The following is a 13,938-nucleotide window of genomic DNA, read 5'->3' as shown; positions in this document are numbered from 1 at the left end:
CTTAGGTTAAAGGTTGGAAGGGGCGGGATTTGGGCTACCTTCCTCTTGAGCCGATAGTACACTAATCCTACGACAAAGATAAAAATACAGGTGAAGGTGGTTGATCATCCAATAACTAGTAAGCGTTGCTTATGCTCATTACAGTACTCATGCACTCTTTGAAAAAGATGTTCCATAGTTATACGTCCATCCTGAGCTGCTAGCATCTGGTCCAAAGAGGCGAGCAAAGTCGGGTCTAATGTGCTATTCAAAAGAGTGAGATTTTCTTTCATGACGAATTGCACAGGTTGGTCGGGTACGTAGATCAATGTGGGTGTTATGTTCATGATTGTAGTTCCAGTAATCACGGCTGGTAAACAGAAAGTTGGCCCTGAAATGTCACACTGTGTGCCATCAATTAACAGTCCCTGACCCTGCAATTCTGTTATTTGCATACTCCCTTGCTTACCCTGCTCGTAACAAACTCAAATAACGACTGTGTTTTCCATTACTGAAAATACCCAATGTGGGCCCACTCGCTGAAAGAACTGCACCGTGTCTGCTATAATTTCCTTCGGGCACTCTGCGACTGGTTCTTTAGAGCGGAATAGAGAATACTCACAAGATTTGGGGACAGTGCGTAACAATTTCGCGGAGCAGATGGTAACTGGACCTGTTTGACAACACAGCAAGTCTTGTGCAGTGAAGAATGCATGAGCTTGTCTGTTACGTGCCACTAACAGTATTTCCCGTACGGTTAATTGTACGAATTTCTGAAAAATTTCCCACTTCACTCGATACGTATGCAAGGCGTAACATTCAAATTAACAATCCTTACATGTTAATGGTATTATGATATGAATTCTCAGCAGGGTACCCGTCCGCGTACTGGTAACAGTGGGCATTTTGTAGTAAAGAGATAAGTGTTCGTCTGTTAATGTCGTCAATAGCTCCAGGGATGCGGGCAATTCCGATTGAACTTTCCGTAATCCTTCCCGAAGTTGTTTCGAAGGTAGCTGTACCAAGGTTAGATGCCCGCGCATTGTGTGCAACAAAGCCTCCTGTAGTTCTGTGGCTTCTATGCGTGCTTCCGTAATACTATCAGCAAGAAAATGGAGCAGCTTAGCGATTATCAGCTGCGAATCATGTTATACAACCGGTACTTGATTATACCCAAGTCATTATTGGTTGTGTCGGCTGTGGCACTAATGTGGGACATCAAAGTCGCGGCCAAAGCTCGCAATTGGCGCGTATTATTAACTAGATCTTTCTCCAAACTCTCTAATTGGATTGTGTGAAGATCTAGCATTCCCTGGTTGCTATTCACATTATCCTGTACCTGCCATAGCGTTTCATTAATGCTTTTAATATCTTCCTCATCAGCAGTCCCAAAAACAGTTTTTAGGATACAGCCACCTGGTCTCACCATCCTCTTTTCCTACGGATGTGTGGGATTAACCCTGCAGTTTGCCGCAACTGAGCTTGTAAGCGTGCAAAAGCTGATCGTAGTAGCTGATATTCCCCCTGTGTGTTATTAAACCTTGACTTATTAGCCACCATGGAATGAAGTTCATTAAATGAATCCTCTAATTTACAGATTTCGTATTCAACTGCCCAAATATTACAGTCCACCCTTAAGGTCCATTCATGTCCAGACATAATTACGTCCGCTTGTCGCGAGAACAAAACACCACTTGATATAGGACGTACTTTCAAGGCTTCAGCTAAGTTGCAACAGCAAAACAGAATAACTATTCTAAGAGATAGTGCGCACTTTCCCTTTTCCCTATTCAGCGCAACCCATGACGCTGGAACTGCTGGTCTTACCAGAACGTCTCGCCTCCTGAGAAACAAAAGAAAAATAACTCACATTAGCTCTTCGTTCTTACACATGGCCTAAGAGCATAATAGCATGTCTGATCGCTTCCACAGTTAACTTGGTTCTCTTGTTTCGCTACTCCTTTCTTATTATTTTTCTTAGATTCATCTTTCCCTCCACTACAAGTTGCTGCAGAAAATGAAGGAAGTTCCTCAAAATTCCCCTTGAAAGGTCTAATTCGGCTCACATGCACAATAGTAGGGAGAGTTGGAAGCTGTAATTTTACATTCACCGGCGATGCCATCTCGATCACCTGGAAAGGACCTTGATAACGGGATACAAATTTTTTCGTTTTGCCTTTTGGCACATACAGATTAGTCATCATCACCCATTGTCCTACACGATATTTGGGTAAAGCTGCCTTTCTATTGTGAACTTTGTCCTGTCTCTCTAACGCTTTAGTGTTCATTTTTTTCACCTGCTGCGAGATTGTTTTCAACTTCGTGGATAAATTCTTAACAGCCGAAATATCGGTTCCTGGTGGGGTCTTGGGCAATTCAAACGGAGATGGCATCTTTGGCTCGAACAGTACTTCATACGGAGACAATCCTGTACTTTCCTGCACTTTTGAGCTATACACCGTGGTTACAAACGCCAATAGGGTATTCCAATTGTTGTGTTGTGAATTTATGTAATAACTTAACATCTTAGCTATTGTACGATGAACTCTCTCAGTCCGACCATTAGCCTGCGGGTGTACCGCACTTATTCTCAATTTCTTTACATGCAACAACTTGCATAATTGTTTCATCAAATCGGACATAAAGTTTGACCCTTGATCTGTAATTATAGTTTCAGGTGTTCCAAATTTCAATATCCATTGATGTACCATGGCGTGAGCCACTGTTTCGGCTCGCTGGTCCAGAATAGCTGTCATAGACACATAGCGCGAAAAATGATATATTATTGTTAAAACATAGCGATTACCCGCTGGTGTTTGCACAAACGATCCCAAGATGTCTACACCAAGTAACTGGAGAGGTCTATCCGCTTCTGGTAGTCGTTGCAACACAATTTTCTGACGACTCAATTCCGCCCATTGAGCACACGGAATGCAATTCTTTATGTACTGATCGACATCTTGCTTATGCGTTGACCACTAATAACTCTGTGCTACCCTCCTCTCCGTTGCCCTTCAACCCGAATGACCAGCAAACATTGAATCATGTGCTCGCCTTAAAATTTCGCTTCTCAATTTTTCTGGTACAACTATGCGTGAACCGTTCCTAGTTTTACAGTACAATATCCCATCTTCCACGACGAACTGTCACTGCGAGGTAAAACATTGACAATCTGTGTCGGCGGTTTGTGCCTCCTCCCATTCATTCTCATTTATTCCTGTGCATTCCATCGAGCATACTTTACGACTCAGACCATCCACGTTTCTGTGTGATTTACCTGGTCGATGAATCGCTTCAAAATCGTACTAACTAAGACGCAAAGCCTACTTTGTTAATCTACTCGTTGGGTCTTTAAGCCCTAACAACCACTTAAGTGCTGCATGGTCAGTAATCATCTTGAAACGTCGTCCATACAAATAACACCGGAAATAGGTTATTTCGAAAATTAATGCCAATAACTCCTTCTCGGTTGTTGAGTAATTTTTTTCTGCATTGTTTAGCTGTCTGGAAGCATATGCTATCGGATGTTCCTACCCATCTATTTCCTGAGGTAATACAATACCCAAAGCAAAATTGCTAGAGTCACAAGATAATATAAACTGTTTACTAAAATCTGGAAAAGCCAAAACCGGACTAGATGTTAACAAATTTTTTAACTTTTGAAAAGCCTCTTCGCATTCTGCTTACCAGTGAAATTTTGCTCCTTTCTTCAACAACTGCGTGAGGGGCCTTGCAACTTCTGCAAATTTTGGAATAAACCTGCTGTAAAAATTGGCGAGACCTAAATAAGACTGCAACTCTCTTACTTTTGTAGGTATCGGAAAATTCATTAGCGCCTCTACAAGTTTTGGATCCGTGCAGACACCCTCCTGTCTTACAACATGACCTAAATAACGGACTTCTTGTGACAAAAAAATGACATTTTCCCATATGAAGAGTTAACCGCGCTGCTTTCAGACGATCTAAAACTTCGCGCAAACGGCGCACGTGTTCTTGCACGTTCTTAGAGAAAACAATTATGTCGTCCAAATATACCATACACTGATTAAGTTTCAGCCCTCGTAACACGCTATCTAGTAACCGTTTGAAGGTTGCTGGAGCATTTTTGAGTCCGAAAGGCATTCGCCAATACTGAAAATGACCTGTAGGTGTTGAAAAAGCTGTCTTCGGTCGGTCTTCAGGGCGATCTCCAACTGGTGTATCCGCTTCGAAGATCCAAGATCGTGAAGTACCGACACTGACCCAAATTATCCAGAGTTTCAGTGATATTAGGCATTGGGTATGCATCCGATACGGTTTTTTGATTCAGGAAGCGATAATAACAACAAAAACGATATGCCTTGCCCCCATCAGGTGATTTTATCCCCACTATTACGACAAAAGCGGACCAGGGACTACTACTGGTTTCTATTATCCCACCCCTTAGCTGTTGATTAATAAATTCTTCCATGAAAGGCTGTAAACTTTTTGGAACACGATATGGACGTTTATACACCGGAGCTTCATTCCCAGTGGGGATGTAATGCTGAACTAACGGTGTAGCGGGCAGTGGACCAAGAGAATTAAATAACTCTTTATATTCCATCAAAAGGTTCTCCATGACTTCTCTGTCTTGCCCTTCTAAATGTACTACTTTATCCCTCAGTGCAGACCAGCTGACAGACTCTCCCGGCATTGTGTAATCTGCTGCAAAATCCTTATCCAGTTCATCTTCCCGTATTATCTCCAGATTCGCTACTACGGTACCCCGTGCTAACTGCACCTCTTCAAGGCCAAAATTATCAATACTGACAGGCACAACCTTTTTTCCTTCTATCTCCCGCACGTAGGACACGTTACGGCGCGTAAAACACTTTATTTTATCTAGCGGCTCATTCTCAGACAAAGGTTCAACGACACACAACGAATTTACTGGCACACTAGCTCCAACATCTGCCCAGATTATTTTCCCTGTACCCTTCGGTATAGTATCTCGCGAGTTAACACTAATGGACCTTGTACGCAGTTTAGGTGGCCCACCCGACATCTGGGCAGTTCCTTGCGACAGTAATGGTTTTTCGGCTGCAGAATCTAGGCGAAATTGTATTCTGTCCAGTTCTAATGTACACCGTTCCAGGTTAACTTTTGCGTGATGCGCAACCAGGAAGTCCAATCCGAGTATGATATCATAGCTGCTGCCAAGAACTGGAAGAACTTCTACCTTCACCTGGAAGTTCCTCGTTTCCACTCAGAAGTATAACATCGCTGATCCGAGTGACTTCACCTGTCCCCGACCCACGCCATTTAACGCCCAGCGTGTTGGTTTTAATTCTACTTTACCGAGTACATTTCTACTCGCCACGGATACCAGAGACCCGGTATTCAATAAAAATTTGCACAGTGTGCCCTTCTCTAAGCCGGTCAGAAAAAAGTCTGCCACTGATTCTGCACTAGCATTAATCCTTACTGGGGGTGTTGCACAGTGGACACACCACCCCCTGCCCCGTTTAACTGGGGGGGGGGGGGGGGGTGAGACCCACCTTGCGGTTTCCTATCATGTTTCTGCCAGGACCCATTGCAATCATGCTCCCGATGACCCCAACGTCAGCATTTCCTGCACTGCACCTCCTTGCAATCGCGTCTAATGTGTCCCATCCGACCACATCTGAAACATTTTATTTCTGCATTAAATACTGCTTTCCTGTCCCGCACCTTTGTTACTGCTTCAACTTCCTCTACCACCACAGCGATTCCGACTGCCTCATTGAGAGTCTTAGGGGATTCCAGCCTAATCTTGCGGGAGGTTTCAGGTTGTATTCCCCACAAAAATGCGTCTAGTGCCCTCTGCTCAGTTTCCTGCAGAATGGCTTCCTTAACCATATCGGAATCCGTTAGCTCATAGGTATTAACATTAACTTTTCGAATTCGATCTACAAAAGCTTCTATTGATTCCTCATTCCTTTGATACATTCTATTGAATTGTTCCCGATAAAATCTAGGCGTATTTTTCCTCCGATACCTTTCCAGCAACCCTTTTTTGAGTACCTCAAATGTCCGGGCATCCCTTAATTCTTCATGGCATGTAACATACACTCTGGCATCCCCAGTTACTTTCAACTTAGCCACATGCAAAAGTGTTTCTGCACCCCAATTTCCCAATTTAGCGACCATACTAAGGTTCTAAAAAAAATCATAACATCCTCCCCAGCTTTTCCCGAGAAAGGGGTGACCAAAGACGCAGGGTTAGTGTCAAGAATTACTGCATTAACAGGAAACTGTTCCTTGCTCGCTTCTTTAGACCGAGCAAACTCTATCTCTAATTCCGACACTCGCTCAAGTAGCTGCTGAATAGCCACCTCGGCTGACACAGACTGCTCCATGACTACCAGCTATCGAATCAAGACTACAGTAAGCCCAGAAAGAAGAACAGGAAGGGAAGACGGACTATGCTACAGGTTCAGACAAACCACCAAACGAAAAATTGGCACTTACTTGTCATGTTGTAGGAGTTACTGATCCATTGTTGCCCTTCTCAGGTGCCACATATCCTCGTCGATTAACAGCCTCTATTTCCTCCAGATCCAGGGAGAAGACCTCTACTGTCACCAATTGTAACAGGAGTGTGTGATGCGCAGGTTGCCTGACTGACACCACTTGTAATAGGATGACCAGAGCGGGTGACGTGGTTGGGGTTGTAGGGCATGGCCAGGTAGAAGAAGGTGGCTGTTTTTAGCAATCTTCCTCTTTATTGTTGGTTCTTCCAATACATTTTCCAGTAGCTCAGCCCCACCACTTGTGTCGAGGTGGAGACGTGCTGATGCACGTAGCCCGGGGAACGCGACGCCGTGCTAGGTCAGTGGCTGCGCAAGCAGTAGGAGGTTAGCGGCACAAGGCCCGGCCAGGCTTGCAGACGCGGCGGCTCGTGACGACGCCGGGAGTCGCCGGTGCAGCACCGGTAACGCCCTCCGCTGGCCGGGCCTCGGGGACAGCGTCACTGATGACGATGACGTGACAGCGACCGAACGCCCAATTGGTCGAACTGAATCCCGACGCCCATCTCTGATGCCCTTAAATAGTGCAGACCGCTGCTGAGTCCGCCGGTTACACGGCGCCGTGTTTATTAGAACGTTCTCAATGAGCTGGCACACGTAACCGCGCCACACACAGCCGGCGCCTGCGTAATTCTGCTAATGCTGCGTTCTAGCTGTTGATGGCTGCCGTGCACGTACACACATACCGACGCACATTGCAAAACTGTGTCACCTGCATAACGCGCTGGCCAGCCTTCGTCCACCGTCTGCCGTGAGGCTGGTGCATCGCGCACTGAAACACACTAAATCACAATTTCGCACCATATTTTCTAAAAATAACCCCTTGTCCTCTACAGTACCCTTTCTATAAATTTATATGACCTGGGCCTTCTTACAGTCCTGTGGTACTTTCCGCTGTTCGAGTGATCTCTAATAGATGATGGATAGGAATGGTGTTATATTTGTCGCATGGTCAACATATAATTTTACAGGGATACTGTCTGGGCCAGACAACTTCCTGGCGTCTAAGGATCATAACTGTTTTACAATGCCAGGTACACTAAACACTGTCAGCCATCCTTGCGTTTGTTCGATAATTGAAAGGGGGAATGGTGCTGCGGTCCTCTACCATAAACGAGTTTTTGAAAGCAGACCACATCACATTTTATACATTACATTACTTCGCGTGCAGAGGTTCAAGTCTTACAAGGGGAAGGCCTCAGACACGGCCAACCGATTCGGCTCAGATTTGGCAGGTCGATTGTGTACAACCTAAAACGAAGTACTCCAAGATATTTTGGGTCAACATCCCCGCATTTTTGAGAAAATCACCCCTAAAGGTTATGACGAGCAATCAACTCAAAATTGGTGGGATCGATAGATAATTGTATATAGAGCATTTTTCATCATCAGGTATGGGGTCCGAAAACGCATACTTTTCCAGAAATCGAGATAAGGAACTTTTACAACTGCCACATTTCTACCCACATGGTAAACGCTTTTCGTCGACACCACCGACACCGCAACGACCAAGGTAAATGGCTGGGAAACGGAGAACCCGGGTTCGAATCTCAAAGAAACCTTGCGGACATTCTTGTTTTCGTTTGTATTTTTCATATCCCGTTTGACAGGGATAGGAGAGTTAATAAAGTACGTAAATCAATGAGGATTGATAATAATAAGGTAGGCAAATAAATTTCTCAAACCTCTTGGGGTAGTAAACAACTAAAATGTTACTCCAGGTCACTTTACAATGGCTCTTCCAGTCACTGTTACGTGTCCTCACTTTTCGTCGAACAACTAGAGGGATGGTACTTGTCATATAAAAATTTGAAATAAATATACTCACGCCACCAAGAACATCTAATGAATGCCCTCTTTCGAAAGCTACGCAGTTCCTTCCGAAGAGTCGGCGGAAAACAAACTTGGTTTACATTTAAAAATATGTCTTTTTCGAGAATTAATTTTGATGCGTACCACGCATACGATATCATTGCCTGAAAAATCGGTGCTGAAAGTTGGCTATGAATTGTGCTGTAAATAGTTATTGCATCCGTGCGGTTGTGCAATTACCGCTGGGTTTCCAGAAGCACACTGCAATTCTGAAGCCTGGAAATAATGTTTTTAACCTGGCGATAGAAATAAACATCACAGGGCAGGCACACAGGTGTGCAGTTCGGTGGTATTACTTTTATTGTGCACGTCAGTTGACCCTCGCCATCTATAAACGTTGTGTCATATGTTGTAGTATTAATTTGTCCACTCCAGGAATCCAATATTAGACAAAACTTGTTATCAGAAACGTATGGTTTTAAAACATTCTCGAGAAATGTTCTATAAATCGCATTCGTCAGTTTCCCGGATTTGGAGCAAGTAATGTAAACATTTTTCAGCGAGTCGGTTAAACGATTGACCTCTTCTATAACATTCGTTTCTTGTAAACACAGGAAAACCTTAGGCAACACTTTTCCAGAGGCTGTGATGGCATATTGTGCCGTGTACGAATGTGTTAGTTTGTTTTTAATACCAACAGCGACAAGGGTTCGTTTTCCTCCCTTATGCTATAACGTGCGTGGAATGTTCACCCGAAATTCGCATCATGTTTGATCGGTGTTGATCACGTAATCACGACTAAAACCGGTCATAAGTGACGCCGTTTGAGTGCTAAAAAGAGCCGCCACTTTCTGTATATCTTCTATATTTTGTACCTCCTTATGAGAGACGTATTTAGTGACGCGCCGTTGACGAATTTTATACTCCGATTTGAAATTTCTTGCCCAAGATAATGATGCAGCAAATGTAAATTCCTTGCTGGCCGTATGTTGCAGCGCTGCACCTGCAGCCCACTCCTGAAGTATTCTCGTTGTTACATTCTCGTTACGACAACGAGATTCGACATATCAGTCGTAGTTCCACTTACTTATCACTGCTATTTATCGTATCTTGTCCCTCCTTTAACCATATCACTTTCCCACAATTTCAAGTCCTTCTTCCTTTTCAGGGCTGTTCTTCTTTTGCAGTGTTTGTAATTTCCAATTTGGATGATTCCTGGATAGCACTACCACCTTAACTTTTACTTCAAGGGGTATAGCGCCGTAGGTCAATAGTTCAGTAACTCATCGGGAAAACATGAAGCACATATTCCCAGTGACGTGGAGATTTCCAAAGTGTTATGACCATTTTGGGATTCACTAGTCGGGATGTCTTCCACTGAATCACCTTCTACGTCGTCTTCATGGTATAGTACTTCAGTATCAACAAAAGTCATATCGTTCGTCAGCTCCAAAAATCGCTTGACGATAGCCGCTCCTATCAATCTGGAACTCCAAGAAACAGAACTGTCTGCTTCCGGTAGTTCATTGATAACGCATCTGTCTTGCAACACTTTTACAAACCAATACACAGCGTCGGTAACTTCCCGCCAGAGTCTGTGACAGGCTCCCAACTATATATTACAGCGCTAGTCGAAGGGTGTACATCCTCCATTATTCAGATTATGCACCTGAAAGATATGACACAACAAACAATAACTAGTTACTACTGTTTAAACAGACCAGCTAATTACTACAAACTACATACAGTACTAGTCATATGTTACTTACGGAGGGCCGGCCGGTGTGGCCGAGCGGTTCTCGGCGCTTCAGTCTGGAACCGCGTGACCGCTACGCTCGCAGGTTCGAATCCTGCCTCGGGCATGGATGTGTGTGATGTCCTTAGGTTAATTAGGTTTAAGTAGTTCTAAGTTCTATGGGACTGATGACCTCAGAAGCTAAGTCACATAGTTCTCAGAGTCATTTGAACCATTTTTACTTAAGGAAGAACACTCTATTCATTCACAAAACGTATTTCATTCGGCCCATTAACGATGGAAAAATCACTACAAGTATCCGCGAGGTTGGCGGCAGCTTAATGACGGAAAACCACTCTTTCCGATTGACTTCTATAAGGTTCGTGCTGGACACCTTTACTCTTCCAGCTTCACAACTATGATACGACGAAGAGGCAACCGGGACAACATAACTCTCCCTGCGTGCATTCTGTGCCGTGCCTCGCTGTAAACAAGCGTCGCGCGGTTGGCTATCTGTGATCCCTCGTGAGGAATTAGCAGCACTCTTACTCGGAGTTGTTTTCATGTGACAAGGTTTGAAAGTTTAATACTTTACTAACTCACGGCGTTTGGGAAATTAGTTTGCCTACCTTATTATTATCGTTCCTTATTGATTTACTTACCTTATTAATCCTCCTATCCCTGTCAATTGAGATATGGAAAAATACAATCGAAATGAATAACATCCGCGAGGTTTCTTCGAGATTCGAACCCGGGTTGAGATATGGAAAAATACAATCGAAAAGAATAACATCCGCGAGGTTTCTTCGAGATTCGAACCCGGGTTCTCCGATTCCCAGCCAGTTATCTCGGCCGTGGCGCCATCGGCACTGTCGGCGAAAAGCGTTTACCACGTGGGTAGAGAAGCGGCAGTTGTAAAAGTTTCTTTCCTCGATTTCTGGAAAAGTTTGCGTTTGCGGACCCCATACTTGCTGATGAAAAATGCTCTATTTACAATTATCTATCGATCCCTCCAATTTCGAGTCGATTACTCGTCATAACCTTTAGGGGTGACTTTCTCAAAATTGCGGGGATGTTAACCCAAAATATCTTAGTCCTTCGTTTTAGGTTGTACACAAGCGACCTGCCAAATTTAAGCCGAATCGGTTGGCCGTGTCTGAGGCCTTCCGCTTGTCAGAGACATCAAACATTGATTGTAGAAGTATACTCCGAGGTGTGGAAGCGATAAACCATTTCAGTGAACCAGTGCTGTCAGTGTCCTCCTTCTCTATCAGTGATACCTCATTATGAGATTCATAATTTCCACAGTTTTTTAAAAGCCTACCATGATCCAGCGTAAGGCTCCTTCATAAATAAGAACAGAGAAATAGTACAATACGAGCTCTCATTTTTGAAGAAATTACTTATTCGTAGTCAGCGTAAGTTAACATTTATACAATAACAAGTGCAGATATTAGTGTTCTGCATGCAGCATCAAATGCAAATGTTTGTCAGCGTCAATAAATTTCTGTACATTAGCAAGACTCCTCCGTTTCACCTCTCTCTCTGTTTTGCATATCCATCCGGTCTCTTTTTATGCGCCGGCCGGTGTGGCTGAGTGGTTCTAGGCGCTTCAGTCTGGAACCGCGTGACCGCTACGATCGCAGGTTCGAATCCTGCCTCGGGCATGGATGTGTGTGATGTCCTTAGGTTAGTTAGGTTTAAGTAGTTCTAAGTTCTAGGGGACAGATGACCTCAGATGTCCCATAGTGCTCAGAGCCATTCTTTTTATGCACAGGTGGCGTCTCACGTACACACACACACACACACACACACACACACACACACACACACACACACACTCACAAGCCCGCGCGCACACACGCACACTATCAACATGCTTTTTCACCATCACAAATAGTCATAGTATTCCCTACATTCCAGCACCACTCACTCATCATACAACACAAAAACAGTCTCTCTCAGTACGAACGCTATAAATAGTGTGACCATGGTAGGATATCGATTCCATTGCTGCAAATGAGCTGTTTTCCAGTATGAAGGGGCAGTCCAATTTTCGTATGGAGTACATGTCACAGGCGTACAATTAATCTGTCGTAACACGTGCAACCTTCTCATTGACACAGGCACATTGTGTAATCTTCTAAACCAAGCGGACTTGTGACTAAATGTTGAAACTTGTTATTCAGTCTTATGGCTGCACATAACTCTACGAGGTAGGTCTTCATTATACGTACAGACTCCATACTCTAGCCTGCCAGAGTGGCCGAGCGGTTCTAGGCGCTACAGTCTGAAACCGCGAGGCCGCTACGGTCGCAGGTTCGAATCCTGCCTCGGGCATGGATGTGTGTGATGTCCTTAGGTTAGTTAGGTTTAAGTAGTTCTAAGCTCTAGGGGACTGATGACCTCAGAAGTTGAGTCCCATAGTGCTCAGAGCCATTTGAACCAAGCCATCCATACTCTACAATCCATCTACCTACTCTTCCGTCAGTGTAATAACTTATTATCGGCTTGTAATGAGAACGGCAGTAGTTATTCAGTGTGTGTTCTGGGACCAAACTGGTTATAACTGGGTTCTTATCTCTAGATAAGATAAAAGCTTCTGTAGTACACGCTGCACCTGAGACAACTGGGTGAGCTATATTCAGCGTCACCCAGGGCAATCCCATCCTCCCAACACACCCACACGCCATCACCCCTCAACCTCCCTGGGGACCACCCGCCCCTCCCCCCCCCCTCCACCTCTCCACCCCCCCTCGAGCGAGGTGGTGCATGTAATATATTAATAAAAATATTATGAATGAATTAATAATTATTAATTGAATATTAGGAATTGAATATGAATTGAAATTGTTAAAAAAGTCTGCTTATTGGTAGTCCTTTGTGCATCGGGCTCCCTTACAATTTTTGCTGAAGATGCAGGCAGCTAAGGACTCCGTGGGCACTTGCACTTGTCATAATTACACAAAAATTCACTTCACATACTTCCATAAATAAAAATGCTTAATACTGATCTTCAAAATTGTATTCTTCGCGCACATATTAAGTACATTAAGACTGCAGTACCTTTTGCTCTCCAAAATGCACATCCTTCTCTTACGAGAAAACCTTCGACTGTGTTCTACAGTTCTACAACTAACAACAAAAAACAGTATATCAAAAGATGAATGTGCAAAAATTTCTTCATTTGTTTGCGCTTTCCTAATCAATGTCTCTGTCGACTTTTACTTTCCATCGGTATTTTATCATTGCTTGTTCTTAATTAAATACTAACTTAGAGGCATCCTGGGGATCTTTCCTCTTGTTCCTGTACAATTGCCCCCACACCGTACGTCGATATGCTATGGAGACGTACAGTGTTGGTGTTTGTTTACATTTGCCGATAATGGTCGATGACCTTTATTGTCGGCTTCTTTTCTTTTATTTAATGGAATGGACATGTCAGCTTGTTCTATGTAAACAAAATTTTACAAGAAATTAAAATATTGTATACATAATATGTGACTTCTTTTCATTACATATTTAAACCTTGCGTATTAACAACAATGTCCAGATTGCTTCATTCTCGCTGCCGTGTTTTGCGCTTGCGCACTGATTGATTTGGCGGCAAGAACCAGTTGTCAACGGCCAACATGTTACATGCTACCGTTGCACGTGCGTGCACTTGTTTTCTTGGTGCTGATGTCACATTGAGTGTCAGACTTTCACCTGATTGCCACGTATCGATGAATTGCTGTGGCGTTTGTCTTCATTCCGGCTGCAGTGAGTGTGTGCTTATTATTAAAAATCCGATGCTGTGGTAGAATATCTCTATTTTTACGGCCCGGGCGTCATTACTAACCGTCGTACTCACAATTTTCAGCGGAGAGAACCCTGACCAAC

Source organism: Schistocerca americana, chromosome X (genome assembly GCF_021461395.2).
Source record: "Schistocerca americana isolate TAMUIC-IGC-003095 chromosome X, iqSchAmer2.1, whole genome shotgun sequence".
Lineage (NCBI taxonomy): Eukaryota > Metazoa > Arthropoda > Insecta > Orthoptera > Acrididae > Schistocerca > Schistocerca americana.
Note: the sequence above shows the minus strand (reverse complement) of the source record.